At 36.9% G+C, this 15,407-nt stretch overlaps 1 long non-coding RNA gene across 2 annotated transcripts in view; it reads left to right on the top strand.

Moving 5' to 3' along the window:
• The window catches only part of LOC103095756 (uncharacterized), an 82,579-nt gene extending 67,384 nt beyond the window's left edge, over positions 1 to 15,195 (top strand). For both annotated transcript variants that reach the window (XR_008916649.1, XR_462886.3), the window contains exons 3-5: positions 647 to 796; positions 3,081 to 3,137; positions 11,914 to 15,195. This is a non-coding gene — a long non-coding RNA (uncharacterized LOC103095756). The remainder of the gene's footprint in view (positions 1 to 646; positions 797 to 3,080; positions 3,138 to 11,913) is intronic.
• Positions 15,196 to 15,407: the final 212 nt, after the last annotated feature.

The following is a 15,407-nucleotide window of genomic DNA, read 5'->3' as shown; positions in this document are numbered from 1 at the left end:
CATAAGTGCTCTCTCATGATGGGCACGTACTTTCTCCTTATCTTGTTTAATTCATATGCCCCCTCTTTCAGGAGACCTTATTGACCCCTTTTCCCTCTTGAAATTCTTTTTTTATATTTTAATATATAACATGACCTATCATGTCACATTATAGGATATGTGTATGTCTGAATAATGATAACTAGTATTGCTGCAAGTTTTACAAAGGGGTTATCTCATTGGAGCTTTGCCACAAACCTATGATGTTGGTACCATTATTATCTGCATTTTATTGCTGAGGAAACTGATAGCAAAATTAAATAACTATCTTAGGGTCACACAGCTAGTATATATCTGAGGGAAGATTTGAACTCAGATCTTTCTGACTCCAAGCCCAGGAATCTATTTCCTGTGACATCTGTGTTCTGTCTTATATCAGACATTAAATAGCATGGTACACATCATATGACAGGTGTAACAGGGAGTGCCATCACATAGCTATAACATGATATTGGACACTAGTTTGGCACAATAAATTGCACAATACCACATATGACACACTAATAAGGTGGCTCATGGTTCATGCACTGCATACAAAAACATATCACAAGCTCTGTGTAGGACATATGAATGATATATGCTAGACGCATGATTTTTCCTTTAATAGGTCACAAAATATGACAGGAATATTCAAAGGAATGCAAGAGGAAGAAAGTGCTCATAAATGGGGAGATCTGGAAGGCTTCATGGAGGGGTTGGCATCTGAGTAGTGGTGAGAAGAGAATGCAATCTTGACATAGGAGGCCAAAAAAGAAAGGTAAGAAATAGAATGTTGTGTCTTGAGAACTCATTCAATTAGAGAGTGTATCAAGGGGAGAAACTTGAAATAAGGCTAAAAGGGTAAATGGGAGCCATGGTGAGACAAAATTCAAATGTCAAGTTGAGGATTTTCTATTTTAATCTAGAAGAAATGAGAAGGTCTTAAGGATTTTACATAGGGTGATGGCAGGATCAGATATCTGTTTTAGGAACATCAGTTTGGCAGCTTTGTGAATGATAGGTTAGGAGGGGAAAAGAATGAAGGCCATGATATCAATTAGGACAATATTGCAATAATGTTGGCAAAAGTGATAAGGTCCTGAACTAGGGTGGCGGCCATATCATGGTAGTCATATTATGTGATTTATTTTTTCAGTAGAACATAAGCTTTTTTTCTTTCATTTTTAAAAAATTTTATTTAATTAATTAATTTAGAATATTTTTCCATGGTTACAAGATTCATGTTCTTTCCTCCCCTCTCTCCAACCCTCTCCCATAGCTGATGCACAATTCCACTGAGTTTTACATGTGTAATTAATCAAGGTCTATTTCCATATTATTAATATTTGCACTAGGGTGATATTTTAGAGTCTACGTGCCCAATCATATCCCCATTGAACCATGTGATCAAGCAGTTGTTTTTCTTCTGTGTTTCTACTACCACAGTTTTCCCTCTGAATGTGGATACTGTTCTTTCTTGAAGATCCCTCTGGGTTGTTCAGGATCACTTCATTGCCACTAATGGAGAAATCCATTACATCAATTGTACCACAGTGTGTCAGTCTCTGTGTACAGTGTTCTCCTGGTTCTGCTCCTTTCACTTGGCATCAATTCCTGGAGGTCATTCCAGTTCACATGCATTATGATAGGATTTGGGGTGAGGAAAGAATAAGAGGGAACAAATAAATAAATTCATATTTATTGGTTCGAAGGGTAGGAAGGAACAGGGGTTTTTATGTGTATGTAAACTATACTTATATTTGACTTAAAACCTAATATCTATAAATTAACTAAAACTATCTAATTAAGCTAAGCATTAACTTTCTAATATCCAAATCTCACACCAGGAGTTCAATCAAAATGGGCCAGGATCTTCGGTTGGTTGATATCCAAGTAGGTCCAGAGATCTTACTGATGCTGCCAGCAGCCAGATCCAAAACCTCTTTCCTCTGCTGGTCTAAGGAGAAAATATCTTCTTCAAGCCTTAGGTCCTTCCAGTTCCTCTAGTTCATTATTTCTTTGAGCACAATAGTATTCCATCATCAACATATATGACAATTTGTTCAGCCATTCTCCAATCTAAGGGCATCCCCTCATTTTCCAATTTTTTGCCACCACAAAGAGTGCAGCTATGAATATTTAATTTCTTTTTCCTTATTATTTCTTTTTCCTTATTATCTCTTTGGGGTACAAACCCAGTAGTGCTATGGCTGGATCAAAGGGCAGACAGTCCTTTAATCCCCTTTGGACATAAGAACATAAGCTTTTTGAGTACAGTGGCTATTTAATTAAAAAAAACAACACTCACCTTCCATCTTAAAATTGATACTGTGTGGTTCCAAGGCAGAAAAGCGGTAAGGGCTAAGCAATGGGAGTTAAGTGATTTGCCCAGCGCCACATAGCTAGGAAGTGTCTGAGGCCACATTTGAACCCAGGACCTCCCATTTCTAGGCCTGGCTCTCAATCCACTGAGCCTTCTTACAGCTCCCTATTTTTGATCTTTGTATCCCCATTGCCTTGTACATAAGAAGTGCTTAATAAATGTAATTGAACTGAGCTCCCCATTCCAAGGAAAGCTATAATATGTTGACTTTCTAGGCCAATTCTTTGAAGGGAGCAACTCAGTGAAAGGCAATGATTCTTATCCCAGTATTAGGCCATTCTGTGGTCACAGATTTTAGTGGAAAGACCATTCAATATGGAGTTGGGAAGACCTGGATTTGAGACCTGGCTCTACCTCTTACAGATATGAATCTGAGGGCAAGTCTTAGAGAACTTTTTGAACTGTAGTTTTTAACATTATAATATGATGATGTCTTTTTTTTTTTCTATTTGACACTAAGCAAGTTAATTAGCCTCTCTCAGTGCCCTAGGAATTTTCTCACCAGTTTCCCTAAGCCAAATGACTTCGTAGGTCTGGGACAAGAACACAAAATTATAACAGAGTATTGTGATGGTCAAATGAGATAATGTATATGAAGCATTTATAAATAACAATAAAGTATTATCAAAATATCATGTAATTTTATTTTTTTTCATAATATTGTTAACTAATTGTTTAGAGCTATGGACTCTGAGTTGAGAAGACCTGTCTACATTCAAACCCTGTGTGACTCTGGGTAAGTCTCTTAACTGTGATCAGCCTCAGTGTCCTAATCGATAAAATGAGATAATAATTGCACTAACCTCTTAGGGATCTTGTGAGTATCAAATGAGGTAATATATGCAAAGCAATTTGAAAATCTTAAAATGTATATATTATTGTGATTATTATTCCTATCAGTTGAATTAATAATTAATAATAATTCATATTGTTTTTATTATTACTTTATTAGTGGGAAACATCATATCATAGGGTAGAGAAGGCTAATCTAGAGTTATGATTACTGGGTTCAAATTCTGTCTCAGACATATAATTAGCCATTTTTGTTTATTTTTGCTGTTGTTCAGTTGTTTCAGTTGTGTCTGACTCTTTGTGACCCCATTTGGTGTTTTCTTGGCATATTTCTTGGCAAAGACACTGGAGTGGTTTGCCATTTCCTTTTCAGCACATTTTACAGATGAGGAAACTAAAGGTAAACAAGGTTTACAAAAGGTCCAAGGACACAGAGCTAGTAAGTGTCTGAGGCTTTGATTTGAGAATGTGATTGAGGATTTGAACTCAAAGTTACCTGACTCCAGGACCTTGTAACTTTGGGAAAATCATTTAATGTTTTGGCAATATAGGTATCTGTGTAAGACTATAAATTATGAAGCATATACACAGTGAGATTCCTCACTGGGGAGCTACTTGTGCTGGTTAAATCCCATATCTGGACAAAATAAAAAATACTTTTCATTGATAGAAAAAGGGAGAGGGGAGCAAAATGTGGAGTAGAGTGGGAAGAGACACATTCTGGAAAGGCATGCAAGAAATCAGCTGAAATAAGGGTTGCTAGACTGATGCAGAGAAAAGGAAAAGATAAAGAAATGGATACTCATTAAAAGATTTCACAAGATCTAGTGAGAAGAGAGAAGAAAGAGAAAGCAATGGACCACATATGGCTCTGGAAAATGTACCATTTTAGGTGGTGAGATTTCTTCTTCTGCCTTCATTCTGCCTTTCCAAAATCATCCACCAGGAATCATTTGATTCTGCCACCTTTTTTAGCTATCTTCAAATGTGACCCCACTTTCTTACATGCTGAGGACCTGTGCATGTCTTTCAATGCTTCCCTGGCCTCCCTAGCTGTTGTCTTGCCAAGCTATCCTCTAATCTCCAGCCTTCTAGCATCCTGCACACTCCACAGTCCACACATTCCAGGAGGTCAGGACACAGCTCCCAGGGCTCTTTCATCACTCAGAGAGCAGACTATGGCAACAAAGCTGAGGACACAGGGCCAACCAGCCCAATTAAAACTCATTCATACTGTTCTCTGATTGGCTGAAGCTTGGACACTAGTAAAGACTAAGATCATGCCATTTATTATAAAAGCTGCCTCTGCCTTGTGCACCCTGGTGAACTGTCCTTCAAAACCACATTAGACTCTATAACTTAAATTGTATTGATATCCCCCTTAGAGGGAGGCTGGGAGGAGTGGAAAGAGCACTGAGTGCTTAGCATGGTGCCTTGGCAGAGCAGATATGTTGATTGTTGATCTCATTCACCATGTTTGCCTGTGTATACATACATGTAGCATGTAGAACACATGAGCACTTCCAACTCTTAATCCTCTGATCCTCCACCCCCAGCATACTTTTGACTGGAGGGGAACCACTCAGTAGGTGTACAGCTAGTCTTTTCTCCATGTCTTTATGCACTTCAATACTCATGTAACACCAACTGCGGGGTTCTTAGAGTATTCAGGGAAGGTGTGAGGGCTTGCTGAGGCTTTTCAGGGCTGCTTTCTTCCTTTGGTGACCACCTGCCACCCAGTTCTCACCTGGGGCTCCAAGAAGTTGTAGCATGAACAATGGGCACACTCTGGTATACCGTTTCTGCAGCTGGGCTAAACCAGGTTGAGGATAACTGGTAGGTGATCTAGAGAGCTGTCTATTTCAGGCATGGGGAGAGTTCTCCTACCAGAAGGGGTGGATGAGAACAATTCATTCCAACTGACATGGAGGTGACTGAAGCAGGTGCTGTGCTGAGATCTTGGTTAGACATGGGAGAAACCAAGATCATCTATTGTATCCTGAGCCATCCCCAGTCATATTGACCTTGATCTTGCCACTGGACTAATGACTGGAAGAGAGAGTGAGGCTGATGACTTTGTGAAACTCTGCCTCACTTAAATCCAATTTATTCATGAGTCAAAAGACATCACCAGTTACATCATTTTGGTCCTCACCAAGTATGAAGGATTACAACTAATCAACATTAAGAATAAAATCAAATTGCCTGAATTGTGTGTTTTATTTCTTCAAATACTCACCTGTAGCACTTGTTTCATGAGGTTATTGCAAGGATCAAAAACGATTATGCATATGAAAATTCTCTGTTTGGTTTCAAAGTCTTCATGAATTTCCCTGCTCTCCTTCTAGTCTTCTTCCACCTTATTCTCTTCCATCTACTCGGTGATTCAGTGACATTGACTTCTTTGCTGTTCCTCAAAGAAGACACCCTACCTTCTGATTCCTGGCATTTTTATTTCCTGTATGCCATACCAATAATGCTCTCCCTCCTCACCTCTGCCTCCTGGCTTCTCTGACTTCCTTCAAATCCCAGCTGTATAATACCTTCTACATGAAGTCTTTCCCAATTCTTCTTAATTCCAATTCCTTCCCTCTCTGTTGATTATTTCCAATTTATCTTGTATATATCTTCTTGTTACAGAGCTGTTTGCATGTTGTCTCCCTCATTAGACTGTGAGTTCCTTGAAAGAAGGAACTGTCTTTTATAATTCTTTGCATCCTCAGTGCTTGGCATAGTGCTGGGAACATAGTAGGTCCTTAATAAAAGTTTATTGACTGACTTTAAAGCACAATAAAATATTAGTTATCATTATTATTCATCTCTGTACTTGTGACCAGAGAGAGATTTTTCTGGCATCTGTTCCTGAATTTGGGTAAAGACTTGGTGCTTCTCAGATTTGCAAGTGACATAAAGCTTGGAGAGATGACTATGTCAGGATTCAAAAAGATTAGGCTAAGCCAGCCTGGAACACTGAATTGAATTATGCTATATCCTTAGCAATTAATCATCCATTATGATTGAAGATCTTCAAGCAATGGGGAACTAACTACCTCAAAGGGCAATCAATTTAATTTTGGGGCAGCTTCAGTTTTCTGGAAAGTACTTCCTTACATCAAATTAAGTTTTGCTTTTCTATAATTTTCACTTATTTGTCCTAGTTCTATTCCCTGTGTATAAGCAGAATAAATCTAAACCCCATCTGACACAAAAATCCTTCAAATATTTTAAGACAAGCATTGAGCTCTCCCACATATCTACTCTTCTACCAACAAAATATTCACAAATCCTTAAAATAATAAAATTATGGATCCTTTAATCACCATCAACAAAGTAATATTATTTGATCACAGAGTCAAAATATTTGACTTAATAACAACAGTATTAACCAGTAGTTACACAGTACATTAAGCTTTGAAAAGTACTGCCCTTACAATGCTTCTGTGAGGTACGTAGAATAGTGAAACTGGAACCATCAATTGTGGTAATAATAATAATTATCATTTATAGAGTGTTTGAAGGTTTTTACAAATGTCATCTTATTTTATTCTCAATAATCCTGAGAGATAGGTGGTATTATTACCCCCATTTTATAGATGAGGAAATTAAGGCAGAAAAACGTTAAGAAACTTGTCCAGGGTCATAGAGCTAGTAACTGTCTAATTTAGGTTTTGAACTCAGGTCTTTCTGACTCCAAGTCTAGTCTTCTAGTCATAATGCCACCACATTGTTTGGTTAGAAAGGGCATTGGACTTAGTAACTGGAGATTAGTATCTTATTGAGCTTGACCAAAAACCTTAGTTTTTTGGAGATTCAGCTTTATTATCTATGAAATGATTAGATTAGAAGATTTTAAGAGCTCCTTCCAGCTCTTGTAGTCTAATACTCTTCAGTGTAATATAGCACTAAATGTAGCACTGGTCCCAAACCTATAATGTCACATCTTCCATTAGTCAGAACAATGGTCTCAAAACTTTTTTGATCACTGATCCCACCAGTAAATATCTTTGGTCATGCAGCACAAATATTTTTATATTTATTTATAAATTAGATTAATGCTACATTATATTGTTATGTTGTAACATGTTATAATATATCAATATGTTATATACATTATACAAACAAAAAATCTAATTTTAAAAGGATAATAGAAAATGAAATAAAAAGTTTAAAATATTTTATTTATTAATATTACAAAAACATTTACTCTTAATAATATAATTGAATATGCTTCATTATTTTTGGAAAATCTCTGTGTATGTAATATCTTGGATTAATAGAGCAAATGTAAGTAATAACTGTTTCTTGGTAATTATTCAGTTTACTTGCCCTCTGAAGCTAGCCAAACAGGTGAATTCTTTTAAATTATACTTCTAAAAATGAAATATATGCAAGTTAAAAATAGAACAATAACCAGTGAGCATAATTGACTCACAGCAGGATATTGTTTCCTTTTATTTAGCTACTTGCTGTGTCTTAAGCATTGTTCGATTTGTGTGGATGTTGGAGAGTAGTTGACCCATTATACAGAATGCTGGACTTGGAATTAGAAAGATCTGAGATCTAGACCTTCCAGAAACCTGTATGAACCTGGGCAAGGCACTTCATTTGTCTGTTTCTGTTATATCATCTGCCAAATGGAGATAATAATAACCAAAATGAGATAATATTTATAAAGTGATTTGCAAATCTTTTTTAAGTACTACATAATTGTTCATCATCATCATTATTATCATTAGCTTTATGAGTGATTGAGCTGCATAGGGTAAAGTATATGTAAAACCCTTAGTTAAGGAGACCTGGAATGGGGAAATGGTCATTGAATTAAAGCCTGTTTTGGAGAGAATCTTACTGAAACCAGTAATGAGAAGGGAGACTAACCTTTGGGATTTGATAAACCATTTATTCCTGAATGGACAACTATTGTTACTGCTCTGGATGTACCTTATTTGTCAAGGGCCTGGGGTATTATATCTGCATATGCTCCTATTCAGCAAACACATTTTAAAACGATTTGCCTCAGTGATTCAATCCCTCCAGGTTGCGAGGTTGCATTGGAACCAATCTGTAACTAGCCTAATATGAATTAACAATCAAAAGAAATAGGCAAAATTTATTTCAAGGCAGCAGTACATTTTCCAAATCATTCCATTATTCTTTATGTAGTTCTGCTTAATGGAAGCTAATATGCTTAAAATTTTCTTTGTATTTCAATATTTTAGGTTTGTTTTTTTTTTTTTTTGAGCCAGAAGACAGCAAGAAGACTAGTTAGGTCAGACTACAAAGTATAAGAAAAGAAGTAATGTATAATAAGAATTTTTAAAATGGGTTGGGGCAAGATGGTGATAAGCTTTACATGCCAGAGGAACTCGTATTTGGTCTTAGAGTAGCGTGTGTGTGCGTGTGTGTGCGTGTGTGTGTGCGTGCGTGCATGCACATGTATATTGATTAACCCATTTGGTAGTCTGGTGAAGCCATGGGACCTCTCCTAAAATGCATTCAATTACAAAGGAAGTTGATTATGTTGAAATAAAATATATTTTTGCGCATTCAAGTACATGGACCCCTTGAGATCTATTTAAGGACTCTTTGGGAATCCAGGTTAGGGATTCCTGTCCTACAAGAAATAGGGAGACAATGGAATTAATTGAATGAAGCATGACATAGCCAGTCTTACATTTTGGGAAAAATCACTTTGTCAGGTATGCAGAGAAGAGACGAGTGGGGAAAGAATTAAGGAAGGGAGGTCAATTAAGAGTTCATTGTAAGTGTCCAGGAAAGGAACAATGATTCATTTAATTAAGGTAGAGGCTATGTGGGTGGCCATATGTGACATATGTGGAAGATGTTGAGGAGGTAGAGATGACAAGATTTGACAACTGTTTTGGTATGTGGGATAAGTGAAAGTGAGGAGGACACTGGAGCAAAGAACCTGAGTTACTAGAAAAGATGGTGATATCTTAGACAAAAGGGGAAATTAAGAAGGGAGACTTTGTCTAGAAAATAATATAATAAGATCTTCAGTACAGATTTTTCTTTTTTGTTAATAGAATTTATTTCTGTGTATCTCAACCCCTCATTTCCCTCCCCACACCATAGAAGGCATCATCCAGCAAACCAATATGTACATATAGATTATGGTTGGGGGTTTTTTTGTATTTCACTTCTCAGTTCATTCTTTGGAGGTGGACATTCACAAATTAATTAAATCTGTAGTTATATACAACATTCTCTTGTTTCTACTTAATTCACTATACAATATTTTGCACAGTTCTTTCTAAGCTTTTTTTAAAAAAAGTTAATATGCTTATCATTTCTTATAGCACAGTTGTATTCCATCTCAATCATATATCACAGTTTGTCCAGCCTTTCTTGAACTGATGGATATTCCTTAGGCTGCCAGTTCTTTCCACCACAAAGAGAGCTATAATAAATTTAAATATTGTGGAACAGATAAGTTCTTTTCCTTTTTCCCGGATCTCCTTGGGAAATAGAACCAGCTGGATCTAGGGATATATAGTTTTATAGCTCTTTGGGTGTAATTCCAAATTGCTCTCCAAAATAGTTGGATCGGTTCACAGTTCCAACAAAAGTTCAATGCAAATTTCAATGCATCTATGCCTATTCATCCAGCACAATTCACTATGTCCTTCCCAAAAAGAAGAGAGATGACAGTGTCACAATCCTATAGAACATACCTTCCTCTCAATGGCATTTGTAGTAGCCACATGTCAAAGAAGGAAGGGGAAGTGGGGTAGTGAGGCTGAGAGATGATTGTGGAATTTTTCTAATGTTACTTATACAGTTGGGTGCCCTGGTTGAGCTTAGATTGAGGGCCTGAGATGGCCACAGAAACTGAGAATAATGGTGGGAGATAATCCACATGGGCACTGTTGTGTTGAAATTGGTAAAAGGTAGATGTGGTTGTGTTTGGAATAACCACTAGGATTGTGTGTACATGTGTGTGCATGTGTGTGTGTGTATTTATTTGTGTGTGAGAGATATACCCTCAAGAAATTCACAGGGGTTTTCCAAAAATAATAAAGCATATACAACCACATTGTTGTTTGAAGCAAAGAGGTTTTTTGTAATGTTTGATGTGTATACGAAGGAAAAGTAGAGCACAACATACTTCTGTTCTCCAAATCAAAGTGAAAATGCAGTGTTGTATAGTTGGTAGAGGGCTGGTATTTGTACTTGGAAGACTAGAGTTCAAAGTTGATCTCAGATACTTGTATGAACCCTGAGTAGGTTACTAACCATCTCCCATCTTCTGTTTCCCCATCAATATAAAGGGAACCACAATAATAGCTGCTGTCATTTCACAGGTTGTTAAGAGGGTCAAATGATATAATATATGTATAAAAGATTAGAGAATCATCTTAAAATGTCCAGATAACAGGATGTTTTCTTAATGCCCCATCCTTTTCCATCAATTTCTTAAAAATTTTCACAGAATTATGTATTGTATTTTATATTGCACAATGTTTCTTCATGTTCCAAATTTTTCCAAAGTGGTGGCAAAGTGTGTTCTTTCATTGACTTTTGCGGTTGTCCTCTTCTGTCTCTCCCCCATACTGCAGTTATTTTGTTACTCAGAAATTTCAGTCATGTCCAACTCTTCATGATCCTCCCTGAGGTTTTTTAGACAGAGATACTCGAATGGTTTTTTCCATTATAGATGAAGAAACTGAGGCAAAGATGGTTAAGTGACATGCCCAGAGTTACAGAGGTAGTGTTTGAATCAAGATTTGAACTCAGGTCTTCCTGACTCTAGGCTCCATGCTCTATCCACTACATCACTTTTTACAGTTCTAATGTCTTCTGATAATGTCTGAAGTCTTTCTGACAGAACAATCCTAGCTGAGTTAACTTCAATGACAGTAAAGTAAACCCATCTCTATCTCTTCTGATCCTTGAACTATCAATCATAAGTATATCCCACAAAGCTCCCATATTTCTCAATCTTCCCATCCTAGAGCATCTCAAAGTCCAAGTTCCATCTAAGTGTCCAGGGAGACATGAATGAGAAAATCTAGACATACATTCATACATATGTCTTCCTTCCTCCCTTCCTCCATTCCTCCCTTCCTCTCTTCCTCTCTTCCTCCCTTCCTCTCTTCCTCTCTTTCTCCCTTTCTTTCTTTCTTTGTCTCTTTTTTTCTTTCTTTGTCTCTTTCTTTCTTTGTCTCTTTCTTTCTTTGTCTCTTTCTTTCTTTGTCTCTTTCTTTCTTTCTTTCTTTCTTTCTTTCTTTCTTTCTTTCTTTCTTTCTTTCTTTCTTTCTTTCTTTCTTTTTTTCTTTCTTTCTCTCTCTCTTGCTCTCTCTTTTTCCCTCTCTCCTTCTATCTCTCAGTCTTTCCAAGTGTATATGTGAGTGTGTATAAAAGTAAAAGGCTTTTTTGTTACACAAAGTATATTTATAAGATGGGAAATAATAGATACAGTAAATACTGATCTTCAGAGAAACGTCATGAATTTTCAGGAAAAGAGACACAGTGTGGGAATAAATACTTATTAGAGAAGTAAAAAGTTCTAGGGAGAGAGAGAAAGGAAGAGAATGAACATGATGTTTCCCTTTGACAGGCAGAAACTTCACCATTCTTTTTCATATGCTGAGGATGTCAAGGAATTTTAAGGCTGCACTCTTTGCATTTTTTGAGGTTATTAATGAAATAGCATAGCAAGGTGAATTACATTAAACTATTTTTTCTAACCATTCCAGAAATCTTCATCCAAGTTGGCATGAAGCTGGCAAGTCATGAACTTTTGACCGGAGCTCGGATTGCTGGGAGACACATCCTCCTCGTTAGTTTCGGGTGACAGCTCACTGTACCAGAGAACTAACTCATAGAGAAAGAGAGAAGAGGGGGAGGACGATTTGCCACTGCATTTTCACAGGGCAAGAAATTCCACCCAGCTCAAATGTGTGTTTGGCCTATTGCCTGAGGCCTTGTTGAACACATGACTATCACTCTTCTGCCTATTTCTGGCCCGGATTTGGGCCCTGGTGGCTAAGCAAACCCCAGTAGTGGCTAAAATTAGGCAGTCAAGTTGTGACAACATATGCTCGTCTCCAACAAAAGGAGAGATGTCTATTTAAAAGAAAGAGAAAGAAGCTAGACTTGCTCAAGGGTCAATGTCAGTCTCATATAACTGACCAGTTTCTGTTTCTATTATTCAGATAACAGCTGAGGAGCCCTTTGAGATCAACCCACCAAAATAGACCACTTCCTGCCTACCCACCATCTTGAAATGTCTAACATTACTGTTCCAGCCCAAATTTGCACTTACTATTGCAAACAAGGTAGCCCAGTTAGATAAGATGATAGAAAATATCTTTAATGTCATGAATTTCAGGGTTATTCTCATAGAATAAGTGAAAAGTCATAGATAGATATAGATATAGATATAGATATAGATATAGATATAGATATAGATATAGATATATGGACTCACCAATTCCATTAATATTTCAGAAGACGTTGGGGCTGGAGCTACTTTCCCATCAATATGTGAGAAATGTGTTTGGAGGTCATGAGGATCATGATGTAGGATTACAAACTCATAGATTTGGATCCAGATGGGATTTTAGAGTCCAACTATTTCAATTCCCTGTAGATTATCCTTCTGTTGACATGAAAAGTCATTATTGCCTCAAGATTTAAAATTTTCTAGAAAGGAGATTTTATGCAATGATAATAATGTTCTTTGTTGATACTTATATGGCATTTTAAGGATTGCAAAACACTTTAAAAATATTTTCTTCTTTTATCCTCAGGACAATTCTAGGAAATAAGTGGTATTCTTTCCCCCATTTTATAGAAGAGGAAATTGAGGAAAACAGAGGTTAAAGACAGAGGCTAGATTTGAACTCAGGTCTTCCCAATTCTAAATAGAATGTTCTACACATTGAATAAAATTTCTTTTCATAAAGAAAATAGATACCTTGTTCAAGTTAGAATCATTGAGTCTGGGGTTTAGTGGGCTACCCGTTTAACATAAGTTAACAATAAGTTTTTTGACTTTGTCATTCCCTTAAGATATCATAATATAGATGGTAGAGTCAAAATGGTGGTGTAGAGGCAGCAAAAGTTCAGACCTCTAAAAACCCTTCCTTACTGATTAAAAACCAAATGCTCCTAGGGAACTGAAAATCAAATCTAACAACAGGACAGAGCCAAGGAATCCTCCTGCTGGACTCAACTTAAAAGGTACACTCTCCAAAAGCCTGAATTTGAGAACACTTGGGTTTAAGGGGAAGCAAGAAGGAAGGTCCCAGGACCCCTCCCCCTGAGCCTCTAGCAGTGGCTGGAATCTCTGGGCAGGCAAGGGCACTAGTCTGGAGGGAACATCTTACAGGCAAAGCTGTGCCAGGCTCAGGGCATAGAATACAGGTGGTGGGGAAGCAGCTAGATAAGAAGCACAGAGCAGGTAGCCTCCTTGCAGCTGAGACACTCCATATTGCCCCCTCCCTTCCCAATATTTTAGTCTCAGGGCACATCCAGATCTGCAAGTTCAACTATGCTGGGCTTAATTTTATCAAGCCTTCGGAGCACAGGGAAGGTCAAGCTCCAACAACCCTCCCCCATAGATTGCTCTGATTGCCTTGCTAAGTTCCAAAGGTGAAGGTTGACAGAAATGTCCAAACCCACAGATCCAACACATAATGAGAGGACCAAGAGTGCAGGCAACTACAGGGGGAAAAGAAGGGGAAAATATGAGCAAACAATAGAAAAAGGAAAAAGAAAAAAGAAATTACAATCAACAACTTCTATCCAGGCAATGAACAAAGAGCAAATATAACAGAGGAAGATTAAAGAATATCAAGAAAAAACACAGATACTCCATCGAACTGGACACAGCCTCTAGAAGAAATCAAAATACAATTCAAAACACAATTAAGAGAGGTTGAAGACAACTGGGAAAAGAACTTAAAAAGCAAGATAACTCATCTGGAAACAGAAAATAGTGTCTTGAAAGCCAAAATCAATCAGCTTGAAAATGAGGCAAAGGAGATGAAAGATGAAGCAAAGAAAATGAAAGCTGAGGCAAAGAAGATAAAAGATGACCTCCAAAGAAAATCAGACCAGTAGGAGAAGGATGACCAAAAAGCCAGGGATGAAATTCAGTCTTTAAAAACCATAATACAACAATTGGAAGCAAGCAGCTTCACAAGGCACCAGGAAACGATAAAACAAAATCAAAACAATGAAAAATTTGAGGAAAATATAAAACATCTCATTCACAAGACAGAAGATATAGAAAATCATTCCAGGAGAGACAACATAAGAATCATTGGTCTATCGAAAGACCATGACAAAAGAAAAAGCCTGGACATCATCCTACAGGAAATTATCTAAGAAAACTTCTCCAAAATTCTAGAGCAAGAGGGAAAAGTGGAGATTGAAAGAATCCACAAATCACCTCCTGTACTTAATCCCCAACTGACAACACCCAGGAATGTCATAGCGAAATTCAAGAACTATCAGACCAAAGAAAGAATATTACAAGCTGCTAAGAAGGAGTCATTCAGATACCATGGAACTACAGTGAGGATAACACAGGATCTGGCTGCATCTACACTGAAGGACTGAAAGGCATGGAATATGATATTCGGGAAAGGAAGGGAACTAGGTCTACAACCAAAAATCAACTACCCAGCAAAACTGACTATATATTCTTATAGGAAAAAGTATGGTTATTTAATAAAGTAGAAGAATTCCAAGCATTTGAAAAGAAAAGACCAAACTTGAACAGAAAATTTGATGCCCAAACATAGAACCCAAGATAATCATCAAAATGTAATTAAGAAAGGGAGAAAAAAGAAAAACAAAACAAACAAACAAACAAAAAACAACCTTCTTTTAAGGGACCTAATTAGTTAAAATGAAATTTATCCCTATAAGAAAAGAGGATATTGGTAACTCTTAAAAATTGTTATTATCCCCTGGGTAGCTAGAAGAATTACACGTAGAGGGAACACTGACAAACTGTATAGGATAAAATGTCAAGACATAAATATTTATATAGATATATGTATGCACAAATATATATGTGTGTGTGTATATATATATATATATATATATATATATATATATATACAACTAGAGTTTAAAAATAGGTTAATACTAAGAGAAATGGGAAAAAAACAAAATAGGTTAAATTTATATGTCACAAAGAAGGGCATGGAGGGAAGGGGGGAGAACATCAATGCAT

This window comes from Monodelphis domestica, chromosome 2 (assembly GCF_027887165.1).
Source record: "Monodelphis domestica isolate mMonDom1 chromosome 2, mMonDom1.pri, whole genome shotgun sequence".
Classification (NCBI taxonomy): Eukaryota; Metazoa; Chordata; class Mammalia; order Didelphimorphia; family Didelphidae; genus Monodelphis; species Monodelphis domestica.
The sequence above is the reverse complement of the archived record's forward strand: the minus strand, read 5'-3'. Positions and strand labels throughout refer to the sequence as shown.